We start from the raw sequence: 13271 nt of genomic DNA on the forward strand, positions 1-13271 counted from the left end.
TCTGTTGTGCTTTTGGGGCGGCTCTAGTGCAGAGGTAGAGCGGTCGACCTCTGATCAAAGGTTTACAGATCTGGTTCCCGTTTTGCCTGCCCATGTGTCAAAATGTCCTTGGGCAAGACACTGAACGCCACGTTGCTCCTGGTGGTTAGAGGTTGGGGCCCATGTGTGAATGGGTGAATGGGACTGGGACTGTAAAGCACTTTGGGCCTTCTAAGAAGGTAGAAAAGTACTATGTTCACATTGACATATAGATTGCACCCTCAAGTTTTAACAATAGGCAATTTGGATTTCAGTTACAAGCACGTTGACAAAGTTTGACACATCTAAAAAGGCAGGTAAACAGCTCATCTTACTGTTGACATCAGTGTTTGAATTTTTTGTTTTGTTCCTTCATCGCACACATAAACCAAACTGCAGAGCTGTTGTGAAAGCTTTAATTGTTGTGCACGCTTGTCAAGGTGGAGACAGCCTAGCATCTGGTTCTTGAGAGGTCTTTCTTGTAGATTTTTCCTGGGAAGAGAGTGTATTGAATGTCGTCCACCTACTCATCTTTCTGACAGTGACTTGGTGCAATGAAAAGATTATCCTGGGATCTTCTTCTTTCTTTCACAGAAACTTCCTGTCACTTAGCACTTTTTCATGGTCTTCTATAGTAAAGGTGTCTGAAATAACTTTTTATAGCCTATTAGCCAGCTCTAACTTCACTTCCAAACCAAACACATGCCTAATTCTAGGTTTAGTATTTCTGTGGTGTTGGGTAGTTTTATAGTGACTGAACATTCTGATGTAGAACTCTGATGTTGATTTGCTATATGGTAGTAATCCCTTCAATTTAGTAGCGTATAACAAATCTGTTACATTTCCTAAAATAGTTATTAATCTGGCTCAGCTTGTTTAGAAGTGAATCCCTGCAATAATCCTTGTAGTGCTCACTATTAAAATGCTTATAATCTAATCGGGCTCTGCAGAGCACCACAGCCTGAGTGCATCTCCCTGCCCGGCAGCAGACATCTGCCCGAACACGCAGTGGCCATAAATAGCCAGCATAAACTCACAACAGGCATGTTCTTCCGTAGGCTCTATCAATTGCTCCGAAGCACGGGGAAGCTAAATAACCTTTTAGCAGGAGCAGGCAGGCAAGACAGATGACTCTCCTAAATGAGTCCTCTGCTGATGCTGGGCTTTAAATCAATGACCATGGCAGGCATTGAAATGAAGGCCTGCAGCGTGTACTCCCAGTTTCCTCTGCGAGCGCTCAAAGACTGCCGTACCTCTTCTCACATGTTAATATTTTATCACTGGTACACTATCTAACTCATTCTTGTAAGAGGAAAAGTTTTGCCATCTGGAAAGTTATGATCAAATCCTGCAATGATCCGTTTTTACATTTGTTTCTAACTGAATGAAATGATGACAACTATGCCACGACATTTGTAATCAAGTTTTGTTTCCATTTGGCGCACACACATTGTTTTAACTTGTCACAACTGGTATGAAACGTTCACTCAACTGTCCAGTCACAGAGCTGCAGCTGTTTTCAGCTGGTCAAATGGGAATTGAGTCTTTTTGCATTATAATCTCAGACTTTAGTGGTCTCCATATGAGATCTCGTATTTCTGGATGGTTTGTCTATGAACTGAAAAGGTCAAACAGACATATGAGAGATAATGCCTGACGTGGAGGCCTGAACCGCCCGACGCGAAGTGGAGGATGGTTGCTTCTGATAATGCACACCTTGAGGCGCATTATCCCGCTTATATCATGGTCATTTATAAAAGAAATAAATATTGCATTAAATACTAGTACTTTATTCATGTTGGGTTTTTTTTTAGGTTTAAATTGTTTTTCACTAAAAGCAGACTCTTTATGCAGTGCAACACAATGTCATGCTAATGGCTATGGAGCTGCACCAACCTCGCTCCACAGCAGCGAAGAACAGTGGGATGCTAAACATTATATTTAGTTAAACAAAGCATCATTTCAATGGGAAATTTCACTTCTTATTGCTTGTTTTCGTCCAGCAAAAATTCGTTTAAAAAAGGTAAATCTAAAGTCTAAATTGTTCAATTATTATCACTTCTTCATCCACACCCTGCAGTCAATCAGAATCAAGTATTAACCTGGATTGTGGAATTATTCGTTATATTTAGGATGTTTCCAAACATTAAATGACTTTAGCTTTTGATAAAAATTCATTTTAAATAATTATTTTTTAAAGAAAAAACAACAGCCCAAAAAAATCCCACCATGTTTTCCAAACGCTTAAGAAAAAACAAATGGGTAAACATATAGCATTGAATGTTTTCCATGTGTGGCTTTGTCAAAGCCCAGAGTGCTTAGCTGTCTGTATTTGGCTTTATAAATATACTTTTGTGGCTTTAAAAAAAAAAAAAGATTTAATGTAAATTTTACTCCTTAATTGACAAATTTATGAGGTCGCGTCTGCACATATTACACATATTGAGTATTTTTATCTACTGACTTTCACAATCAAACTCTACCGAAGAGGATTAGGGCCATGGACAAAGAAAAAAAAAGCGCATAGAAAATTCTGACTTTAATCTCAGAATTCTGACTTTATTCTCAGAATTCTGACTTTAAACTCAGAATTCTGACTTTAAACTCAGAATTCTGACTTTAATCTCAGAATTCTGACTTTAAACTCAGAATTCTGACTTTAATCTCAGAATTCTGACTTTAATCTCAGAATTCTGACTTTAAACTCAGAATTCTGACTTTAATCTCAGAATTCTGACTTTAATCTCAGAATTCTGACTTTAAACTCAGAATTCTGACTTTAATCTCAGAACTACGGAGGCCTGTGAGCTACTTCCTTCAGTTAGCTTTAGCAGCACTGTGGAGTCATACATGCTGAGTGGAACTAACGAAAATGTCCTCTTTAAGTTTCTCGTTGCGTGCTGAAGTTTACCAGGAGGCCAGTGTGTTAACAGAAGGTGAGTAAAAAGAGATTAATTTAGAATTGTTTAATGAAACGGCGACAGACTATGCTAGCATTTTGTAACTGTATAACGTCTTTTAAAACTTTGTATGCTGTTATCGACATCTGTGACAGTCTCACGGACGGAGTTTCAAGTTGTGCATTTCTGCACACTGCAGTTGTTTGCATTCACCTACCTTTTTGACTTTTTTACATTTTGACTTTATTACAATATTTAGCTCTCATGCCTCCCTCCACGTCATTTTATGTTTTATCGTCTTATTAGCTGACATGCAGAAAAATGGAACTCCACATGCCAAGACTTAATTTGGAGAAAAAGAAGATGGTAATTTTCTTATATTTTTACTGTGACATCAAGTAAAACTCATACTTTTTTTTTAAATTATTATTATTAATTAATTTTTCTTTTGTGCAGATTGACCGTGATGTCATCGCTTTGGAGGATGATGCAGCTCTGGGACAGACACAACACACACAATCACCATTCACACACTTTACATTAATCAACTATAATGCTTTTTGGACTGATGGAAGAAGCTGCCGGAAGGTCATGTATGCAGGAGAACATGCTAACTCCACACAGGACCCTTTTGGGATTTGAAGCCCTCTTGCTATGAGGCACGCCTGCTAACCAGTACGTCATTGTGCAGCTGAGAGAAGTTTATTTTGAAAATAAGACTATTCTAAGTTGGAAGCAGTTATTAGAAACAACATTAATTTGAGTTTATTGTTTCAATCATGGTCAATTGGAACATACTTCCTTCAACACAGGAACAGCACATATATGAAGAAACAAAAATAAGTCACAATCTGAGTATACATCCCTGTATCTTACTTTTCATTATACAAACTAAACAGTTAATGCTTGAAATGGGAAGAGAAGAAGCAAATTTAACACATTCCCTATTATAATATGCATAACTTAATGATAAATTGTTGCTATGTTATAAATTATAAACTGTAATGTTTCTATAAAAATGTATGAATAAAGGTCTTTCTTCTGAAATGTTTTTGTATGAATTTATAGGAACCATAACACCTTTTTTACCACGTGTGAGTTAAACAGGAGTTGCTAACATTATTTAAAAGGTCAGAACTAACACATGTAATGCAAGTGGCCGAATATTTCAAAAGGAAACAAATAAATCATATAATGGAAATACAGTTGATTTAATACTTTTGATCTTAGGTTACTATTATTTGATGCATCTGTTATGGAAATACTGAAAATTAAAAGTAAATAATAAAATGAGAAAAAATGTGTTTAGTTATACATATTTCTTTAAATTTCACAGAAGAAATAAGAGGCCGGGATAGGCTCCAGCAGCCCCTAGGTCCCAAAAGGGACAAAATGGGTTCAGAAAATGAATCAGAAATAAATTCAAATTAAAAGGAAAAGGTATGTCAGTTATCTGCAGGTATTCTCAGATATGTACTATCGCACATATATTTAAGAAAAAACGACAAAACAGTCAAATTACTTTGTTACCATAGCTCCATTAAAAACGACAGATAAATAAATAAATGTGCTTAAAAATAATAACAAGAACAAGTTTCCAGTGTCTAATGTAGAGTCTAGCATCTGATGGGAAGAAATCTCAGCAAAAGAACTTCTTTCTGCAATGACATGTTGCAGACTCCACAGGGAGGGATGTGAAGTGTCATTTCTGGATCCTCCACAGCAATGACATCACTGTCAATCTGCACAAAAGAAAAATACATTAGTTATAAAAGAAATGAGTATTATTTGATGTCACAGGGAACATATAGGAAAAAAAACAAGTCCAGTAGTATTTTCAGAAGCATAAATAAAAAAGTGATAAATGGAGCTTCTTTCTTTCTTGCTGTGTGCAAACATTTGACATAAATGTACTTGTTGGCCATTTATATGCCCACTAAAACTGGACAAATGTGGTTAATCAGGTGAATCCGAACGGACTATGAAAATGCAGCTGAGAAAATAGAAAATAGTAGTCTACAGAAGAGTCAATCATCCGATTCTGCAGAACTACGTACATAATGACGTAACGATCAAGCTTCGCGGTGTTTAAAAACCCCCCGCCCAATAAAAATAAAATAAAAAAACCCGCCCTGTAAAAATAATAATAAACTGTACCCTGTGAAGTTTGCAGCGGTGCCGATAGCTTAATGTGGGTGCTAATGTGCTAAATAGTAAACACATTGCTACGGTTCAACGAAGAAGAAACGGCGGTTGCCGTGGATACGCAACTCTACTCCGAGGTGTCACGTGACTTCCACCACCTGAACTTTATTTAAACTCGTGCAGATACAGAATAACAAAAATTACAATATTGTATTAAATGTTATGAAAGGGTATGATTCTGTGACGGGGGACCGTCGTTTGCAGAGTGTTTGTTTAACAATGAGATAATAAAAATAGAGAACGTGTCTGTCACGTGAAGAGAAGGCTGAAAACCGAACGTTAAAGTTATTGGACGTGTAAACTAAAAGATCAGTGGGCATGATGCTGCATAGTAAAACACGACAATCTGTTAGACATACGCAGAGAGTATTTTCTGAAGGGTATAAAAAACGAAATTATAAGGTAGTTGTTGATATAAACGGGCACGACAATGGGTGCTATCACAAAGCATTTTTTGCACCAGCTATGCAAAGCCCTGCATGACCGATGCAAAATGCTAGCATAGCCTGCTGCCCGTAACCGTTCATACAAGATTCAGTTTAAAACGATTTCTTTTTACTTACCCTCTGTTCTTCCATTAGCGAAATGAGCTCCTCTGGTCAACCCTCAGCGTGCAAAAAGACACTTACAGACGTCAATTTTGTTGGTTTCACTCCGGCAGCTCCTTGGACTCGGCAGTGCTGAAGTGAAGAATGTGGCTCACATGCGACTGTAGCGCACTATTCTGACTTTAAAGTCAGAATTCTGAGATTAAAGTCAGAATTCTGAGAATAAAGTCAGAATTCTGAGATTAAAGTCAGAATTCTGAGATTAAAGTCAGAATTCTGAGAATAAAGTCAGAATTCTGAGATTAAAGTCAGAATTCTGAGTTTAAAGTCAGAATTCTGAGAATAAAGTCAGAATTCTGAGATTAAAGTCAGAATTCTGAGATTAAAGTCAGAATTCTGACTTTAAAGTCAGAATTGTCTATGACCTTTTTTTTTATTTCTCCATGGCCCTAATCCTCTTCCGTAAAACTCAGATTCAGTATAGTTCTGTGAAAATTGCCCAACTGAAGATAAAATATTACTGAGGAATACAAGCAGAAGCTACAGGTTGGTTGTTGTTTTTTCTTGTTTTGTTTTTAAGATGGACTCAGATGGAAGATGGAATCTAAAGAAGCTGTTGAGGGAACGTGATGGAAGATAGAAGAAAATAAAGCTGATGTGCCCATCTTTGCCCCTGCCAGGAGGACACAGGGAAACCCTCCCTCCTTGAGTTGTGACACAGCTTAACCCTTGTGCTATCTTAGATGACTCCACCCTTACATTGAAGTGTTCTCCCTACCATGACAAAGGTGGATAAAGGTGAAGAGGATTTCATGTGATCCATGGACACCAGTGAAGATCATAAATCATTGGGAAAAAAAAGGTTCAGCGCACTGTCTAGTGGGTCTAGATGACCCCACTCCCAATGTTAAAGTGCCTAGGATAGCACAAGGGTTATTACTTTTAATAGGAAGCCACAACAACAGGAAAAAATAACCCAGAGCTTTTCCAACCAAGACAGGAGCCAAAAATCTCTTTGCTGTGAGGTTTCCTAATGCAGTTGGGTTGTTTTTGTCTATGGTAATATGACTATTGAACTGGAAGATAAGAGACTTATTTAGCTCCTGTAAGTCCTTTTTTACGGTTTAAAACTTTAGTGGCCAAAAGGAACTAGAAAGTTTATTTTTCTTTGATTCCTCCACAATTTCCATGAAAGCACTCATTTTTAACACTAATCTTTACTCTTTATTTTGTTTCTCTTGCGTTTCATACCTCTGTTGTAAGCTGAGCTGTGTATGCCAAGCAGTATTTACAGTAAAGAACAATAAACTGTTGTAGTTCTCTAAAAGTACAGAATAACATATTATTTGGCATCACCTTCCTTATTTGATGTTTTTCATTAACTTGACTTTTCAAAGCTTTGTTTTGAGATGCAAATGTTTGAGCTTACAGTCACGGCTCCATTGTGCTTCAGTAGATTCCTGCGGCTCTGTCAGTTTAAGATGTTGTGCGTCTGGAGTATTGCAAAAAGGATACACTGACTGCATTAATTATGATTTAGTAGCAATAACTCAAAATCTGTCAGGGCATTGTTAACTGACGTTTCTTTGATGTTCCACTTCCTATTTTAGGTTAGTAAAGAGTTATGACATGTACTAAGTACAAAGAAAAAATTGGAAATTTGGGATCATGTTATGAATACTTAATTAAGATTTTTTTCCAAATTCCATCTTTCCATCTGTCTTTCTCAGCAGTGGTTACGTTGTAATTTTGGTGAGAAAAGCGTGCAAATCTATACCAGAAAGTCTTAATGAAAAAGTGTTATAATGATTTAAAAAATGTTCATATCTACAAATTTTTGTTTATAAAGCAAGATCAATGCACTGTTTAATACACACTTCAATAGACGCTTGAATCCCTTTTGGTCTGCAATGAACAAGACTATTTTCAATCATTTTTGGACAAAGGTAGATGAAGGTTAACAGGTTTGTGTGATATCTGGGTACTTGGTGCCTGTAGCTGGATTTTGAAGTTTGACTGTAAAAAAAAACTTGCTGTACTTTATTGAAAACCTTCAAAGGAAACAGATGCTGTAATGCAAATTTAACGACTTTACTTTGTTAAACCATTTTTTTTCCCACCATTAACATCTTTATTCCCTGAGGGTGAGATTTTATACAGGGATAAAATCCATATCCAATGTTTGCACCACTTTTGCTCGAAGATTCCACTTTTATCTTTACGTAACTTAACAAACTAGCATCAGTCAAAGTGGTAGTAAACTTTATCTACTTTCATGTTTTAAATCTAACAAAAAAGGAATAAAACAAAACAAAAGCATTACAGCATTATAACCGGACATGTTTGTATGTTAAATAAATAAAATTAAAACAAATTTTCATGCAAGCAAAAGAGCAAATTGTGTTCATTTATATTTCAACAGTAGTTCAGAAAGGTTAAAATGACAAAAAATAAAGGTAATCTAAATCTCACAGTAACATTTATTAGATTACTAGATTGAGATTAAATGTCATGATATCACGAGACTGGGCAGACCCAGATGCTGGAACCCGGAAGGAAACCCAGAGGAGCGTACGAAAGTAAAATGGTTGAATTCTCAGTCAGTGATTTTGATGGCAAAGGGTAGGATGAGAATCTGGAATCTTGACTTGGAGGCGAGGCGTGACTGGAGGGTTCGGCAGTAGTAGATCAGGAGGACAGCTTGAACAGGATACGTGGTGTGGACGAGGAGCATGGACGGACGACGGTGACCAGATGGACACTGGTGGTGATCTTTTCCTGTAAGCGAGTCGTAAGGATAAAATTAGCGAGAGGTAAGCAGGCATGAACGAGATACATGAGGCGACCAGACTATGCACCGTAGAGGAACAACGAACTGGCATTGAATACTGGCACTGGAACTACTTAAGAGGCTACAGGCGGATGAGGTGAGTGGAACCAGCTGGTCACGTCAGGAACAGAGCAGAGAGGTGAGGGGGAGGAGAGTTGACAGAGGCATCATGACAGTAAAGCTGGATCCCAATTTTTTCTGTATCCCTTCGGCTTCTCTCTGTCACTATTTTATCCCTCCAAGTGGATTAACTGTCTTCAAAGACTACCAGTGCTCAATGACATCATCAATTGTCGCCGGTCATCTATGTTAAGGTAAAAAATTAAAAAATCCAGTTCTAAAATAATGATTTTAGTAGCTAATATTAAAAAAAAATTATTTGTGTGAAAAAAGTTAAATACATAACAATTTGACTACCTGTTTACCATAGAATCTGACCCTGGATGACCCATCGAGTCATCATTTGGCGACTTTAACTCAAGTACACTTGAATTGTGCAGCAGGATACTAAAAAGTTAAATCCTTGCAGAAAAAGTGGGTCAAAATTCTGCCAAATAACATAAAAAATACAATTTGATAGTTATTTCATGAAGGACAGATGAATGTGAGTAAAGATTTATTTGTGTTGCAGAAAAATGTGTACGAAATAAGTCTTAGTCTTTGGCTCTGAACCGAGTTTGGGATGAACTTGGCGCATAGACGTAAAAACTCTGGAGCATAGATGCTGATGGTGGTCAGAGGCTAGATCATTCCAAAACATCGCTCCAGGTGAGAGGGACCTGCCTGCAGACAACAAGTATTTGATTTATTATTCAGAAGCTAGGAAAAGGCTATTCTTTGCAATGCAGCCGTTCCACACAAGTTTGAGACATGCTTAAACCATAAGTATGTCATATTGTGTTAATTTTTTAATTAACGCCTGCTTTATTTTGCAGGGTTTGAAACAGAAGTTTATCGTTTTGGTGCTCCTTTAATGGAGATCCGCTCTTTGCGGAAAAATGTTTTTTCTTTTTCTTTTTGATGAATTACCAGTCTTACAATCTTGAAGTAACACTTGTACAAGATGTATGAATCATGACAAAACTATACAGAAGATATAAATATAAAAATATAAAGCTATAAAGATTTAACAATTATCAAATGTATTAGTTTAAAATTTGAATAAATGGTCACTGTTACAGTCACCAGTACAAAATAAAGTTTTAGAAGCTTAAAATGGGTCAATAACTGTACTTGTTTTATTTCTTTCATAATTGACATCAACAAAAGTGTTCTGAATTGTAAAGAAAAAAGAAGAAAAGGATTCCAGTTCTTTTTACCGTTGCTGATGATGTCTGAAGCCAAGTTCTCCTGGTCCAGGTGGAGAACAGCATGAACCATCTAGAATGCAGAGAGAGACAGCCATTCATGAGTTTAAAGACAAACTTATGACTGTGATTGGCTAAGAAGAAAGGTGGGCTTTGAAGGTATTGGTTCAGAGGGAAGGCCTGGTCATTAATGATGTGTAGAGTGATGTGACAACCCAGCATAACTGTAAGGGTTTTCTATCATGTCCAAGACTGCCAGCTACAACCACATGCAGTCATTTATTTTATATCTTCTTTCGAGAATTCTGAAATTAAAAAAAAGAAAAAACTGAGCTATACTGTGTGTCTGCAGCCAAGCTTTGCTGGTCTTTTTGACCCAAATGTTCTTGAATTTCTATGTTTTTGTAAAAATGATTACAGAGTTCATAACAAACTGCAGACAAACATGTACATTCACAAATCTCTCCACTAGTCTGTGTTTCTGTGCAAAATTTTGTGTCCACCTTCGAACAGGAAGTCAATAAAAATAAATCAGTTACAAAAGAGCATCTGCAAGGGCGTTACTTCACCAAAAAAACATCTTAATATGTAAAAAAGTGAGAAAAGACAGCCTTCAAAAAGCTTTTGGAGTCATTTTGGGGGAAATGTTCCTACTTGACAAATGTTGTCGATGTGTGACTGTGTAAAGAATAAACTGAATCCCACCAGGGTTTCCACAGTGTATTGTTTTTATGAGATTTTTTTTACAAAAACGATTAAACCCTTGAGGGATCTGAAATCTATTCATTTATTTCCCGAACTCCCTCCATCCAGTTTAGGGTCACGGGAGAGATAGTCTCCCCCCTTTCTCTTTTTAATGGTCTGTTGAAAAAAGGAAGAGGATTTGCCGCAAACACATCCTGAACTACGGTCTGCAAAGCTGTCATTGCTTTCAGATAGAAGACTTGCAGCTTAAAAAGCATTGCTTCTTCCTAGATTTCATCTTTATTTGCTGTACAGTGCTTCGAATTTTGAGCATTTCAGTGCCTTGTGTAATTTACTTCCTCTCAATCATCACACATTTGGCAACGCTTTTTTGTCCCTCAAGGCGGGAAACATCTCCTAATGGTTGGCACCCAAGCCAATGCACTTAATGCACCACTCTTTGAACATAATGGCTGCACACTCACCACTGTGGCACAGCCTTGCAACAGGCCCTTTTCTTATCTGTCTCTCATCTATTGTTCTTTTTTTTCTAAGATTGAAGCTACTAATGGCTCCCCACCACAGGATGAACACGCTGCCATTTTTCATGATTACATCCTAATGTGATGCCATACATCCTCCTATAGCAGGACGAAGGGAAAACAACAATATTTATGGATTTTTATTGAACAAAGAAGCAGCACATTTTAATATTTTTAAAGCAGAAGCATAAAATTATTTTACTATGCTTGAAAAGTATTATTAACTTGCCTTTTTACAAAAAAATGTAATTCCTAACAGTTTTGTGTTTTCATCTACCTTCACCCTATTTTTTATGCAGATAAACAAAATTATGAATCCATTTTATGTGGAAAAGAGGAAAATAGAGATATAGAAATGCTTTATTCTTTGGCTACCTTAAGATTGAAATGTATGTTGTTGATTTGCAGTTTCTTATATTTAAAAAATATTTTTTTAGCCTTTGAGAAACAGAAAAAACTAATTTAATTAATTAATGTATTCTTCAAACGGTTTGCCTTTGATTTATTTATGACTGAAACAAAAAACCTTCTACATTTTAAGCATGAACTACAGAAAAAAAAGGAAAATACTTGTAGAGAATGAGGAAATCCACTGCGTAGAACAGAAGAAAAAACGTTTTTCAGACAGTATTTCCATAAGTGGTCTTGAAAAGCTCTTATCCCACATTTCAGCCTCCAAGTCCTTTACAGCCCCACTGACAAGCTCCTCCTCCTTACGTTGAGGTTGAAATTCACAGCGATGGGGAGACAAAACACTGTCCGTCAAAATGGGTTTCGCAAGCACTTGAGATTCTTGGCTGATCACAGAGTGTGAAAACATCTAAGCCTCTCAAGCCAAAGCTTCATCAAGAGACCGCAACAGCATGCCTGATCTGACTAAGAATAGGCCACAAGACTTTCACTCTCAACTTAAGACTCTTTCTGGAAACCGCTCTCAACAACACCAAGCTTTATGGGGGGGCTTCTGTCCCATTCCTGCTCTCCTTGAATCAATGCAGACAGTCTTGTGAATGCAGACAGCCTATTTGTCAAGTCTTTCAATTAAGAGCATATAATGGTGCAGTGTTCCCAGCCAAGAATTTGTTTTTCTGGGATGTATAAATGCCCTGCTAAATACCCTTATTTACCCCAGTGTCCTCAAACATAAACCAAGCTTTACTCCTTGTTCTGTGTCTCGCATGAAATGAGCCCGCCGTGGACCCCTGCAACATTTCTCTGCAGTTCTCGTCAATTAGAGGCTCTAACCGGCCTGAAAGGTTTTTTAACTAAGCGGCTGACCACAGGGAACCCGTGTAGGAACACGGCGGAGCCTTTTGGTTTTTAATCAGATTTCACATCTTTGCCTTGGATCTGGGGTTACTGCAGTCCGGATGTGACATTTGGTGACATTTAGCACAGGAATTTGAATAAGTGCATTTTAATATAAAAGGTCATGCCAAATATTTTCCCTTCTGAATTTGCAGTGTCAACATTTCAGCGTTGGAGCACTGTCTGGGGGGCAGGATTTGATTATCCAGAGCCCCCCACTCCCTGCTGTGTCTGGCTGTGGTGATTTGTAGCAATGTTATTTTTGAAGTTGATGCCACCCAAACTCCAGAAAAAAAAGCTTTTTTTTAAACACACGAACACAAACGTGGTTAGTTTTAGAAAAGTTATTTCAGTCTTCTAACTAATTATGAGGAAGATTATTTGCCTTTTTATGTAGATTTTAAATGCACAGCAACCCCGCAATTCCATCTGATTGAGTCGATTCTCTCCTTTACTGCTTCAACATGATGAAACTGTAAACATGATGAAATGGCGGCAATCTGTGAAAACAAAGTAACCATCGGTTGGCTGCACTTTTTCCAAAAAGGACATATTCCTGTCAGAGAGATTGGATGTGAAACTTGACGGCATCATGTCAAAAGCCTCTGGAAAACTAGACATTTTTCATAGATTTTATATCATAAATCCCTTAAAGATGTCTAGGTTTTTTTAAACATGAAAAGCTGGGTTATTTAACAACAATGTAAATATTACAGGTGCAGTCCTTGATCAGATGTTCTCCTCCAACCGTATCACTGTTAAGTTGTGCCACGTTTTTACTCAAAGTTTGGTCTTCTGCGATTTCAAATTGGAGTTGAGAAGCTTCTTGTGATGTGATGCTTTCAAGAATAAGTGTGGCATTCAGCCATGGTGTCTGTGGGGCTTTCTTCTGACAGAATCAATGTACAGCTCTCCCTGCTGAGGCCACC

At 37.3% G+C, this 13271-nt stretch overlaps 3 long non-coding RNA genes across 4 annotated transcripts; 1 reads left to right on the plus strand and 2 right to left on the minus strand.

Annotated features, from left to right (window-relative positions):
• Positions 1-2794: 2794 nt before the first annotated feature.
• LOC101154839 (uncharacterized) lies at positions 2795-3965 on the plus strand. The gene is made up of 3 exons (XR_002873710.2): positions 2795-2954; positions 3225-3284; positions 3375-3965. It is a non-coding gene; the product is annotated as an uncharacterized LOC101154839 (long non-coding RNA).
• Positions 3658-6135, minus strand: LOC111947782 (uncharacterized). The gene is made up of 2 exons (XR_002873711.2): positions 5687-6135; positions 3658-4660 (listed from the first exon to the last, which is right to left on the minus strand). It is a non-coding gene; the product is annotated as an uncharacterized LOC111947782 (long non-coding RNA).
• Positions 6136-8133: 1998 nt separating this feature from the next.
• LOC144990247 (uncharacterized) lies at positions 8134-12268 on the minus strand. 2 transcript variants are annotated; one of them, XR_013654254.1, is made up of 3 exons: positions 11605-12268; positions 9821-9881; positions 8134-8449 (listed from the first exon to the last, which is right to left on the minus strand). It is a non-coding gene; the product is annotated as an uncharacterized LOC144990247 (long non-coding RNA). The 2 variants fall into 2 exon arrangements; XR_013654253.1 differs by having other exon boundaries at positions 8134-9881.
• Between the last annotated feature and the right edge of the window lie 1003 nt (positions 12269-13271).

Source organism: Oryzias latipes (assembly GCF_053564925.1).
Source record: "Oryzias latipes strain Hd-rR chromosome 1 unlocalized genomic scaffold, Olatipes_Hd-rR_3.1 chr1_Y".
NCBI classification, from domain to species: domain Eukaryota; kingdom Metazoa; phylum Chordata; class Actinopteri; order Beloniformes; family Adrianichthyidae; genus Oryzias; species Oryzias latipes.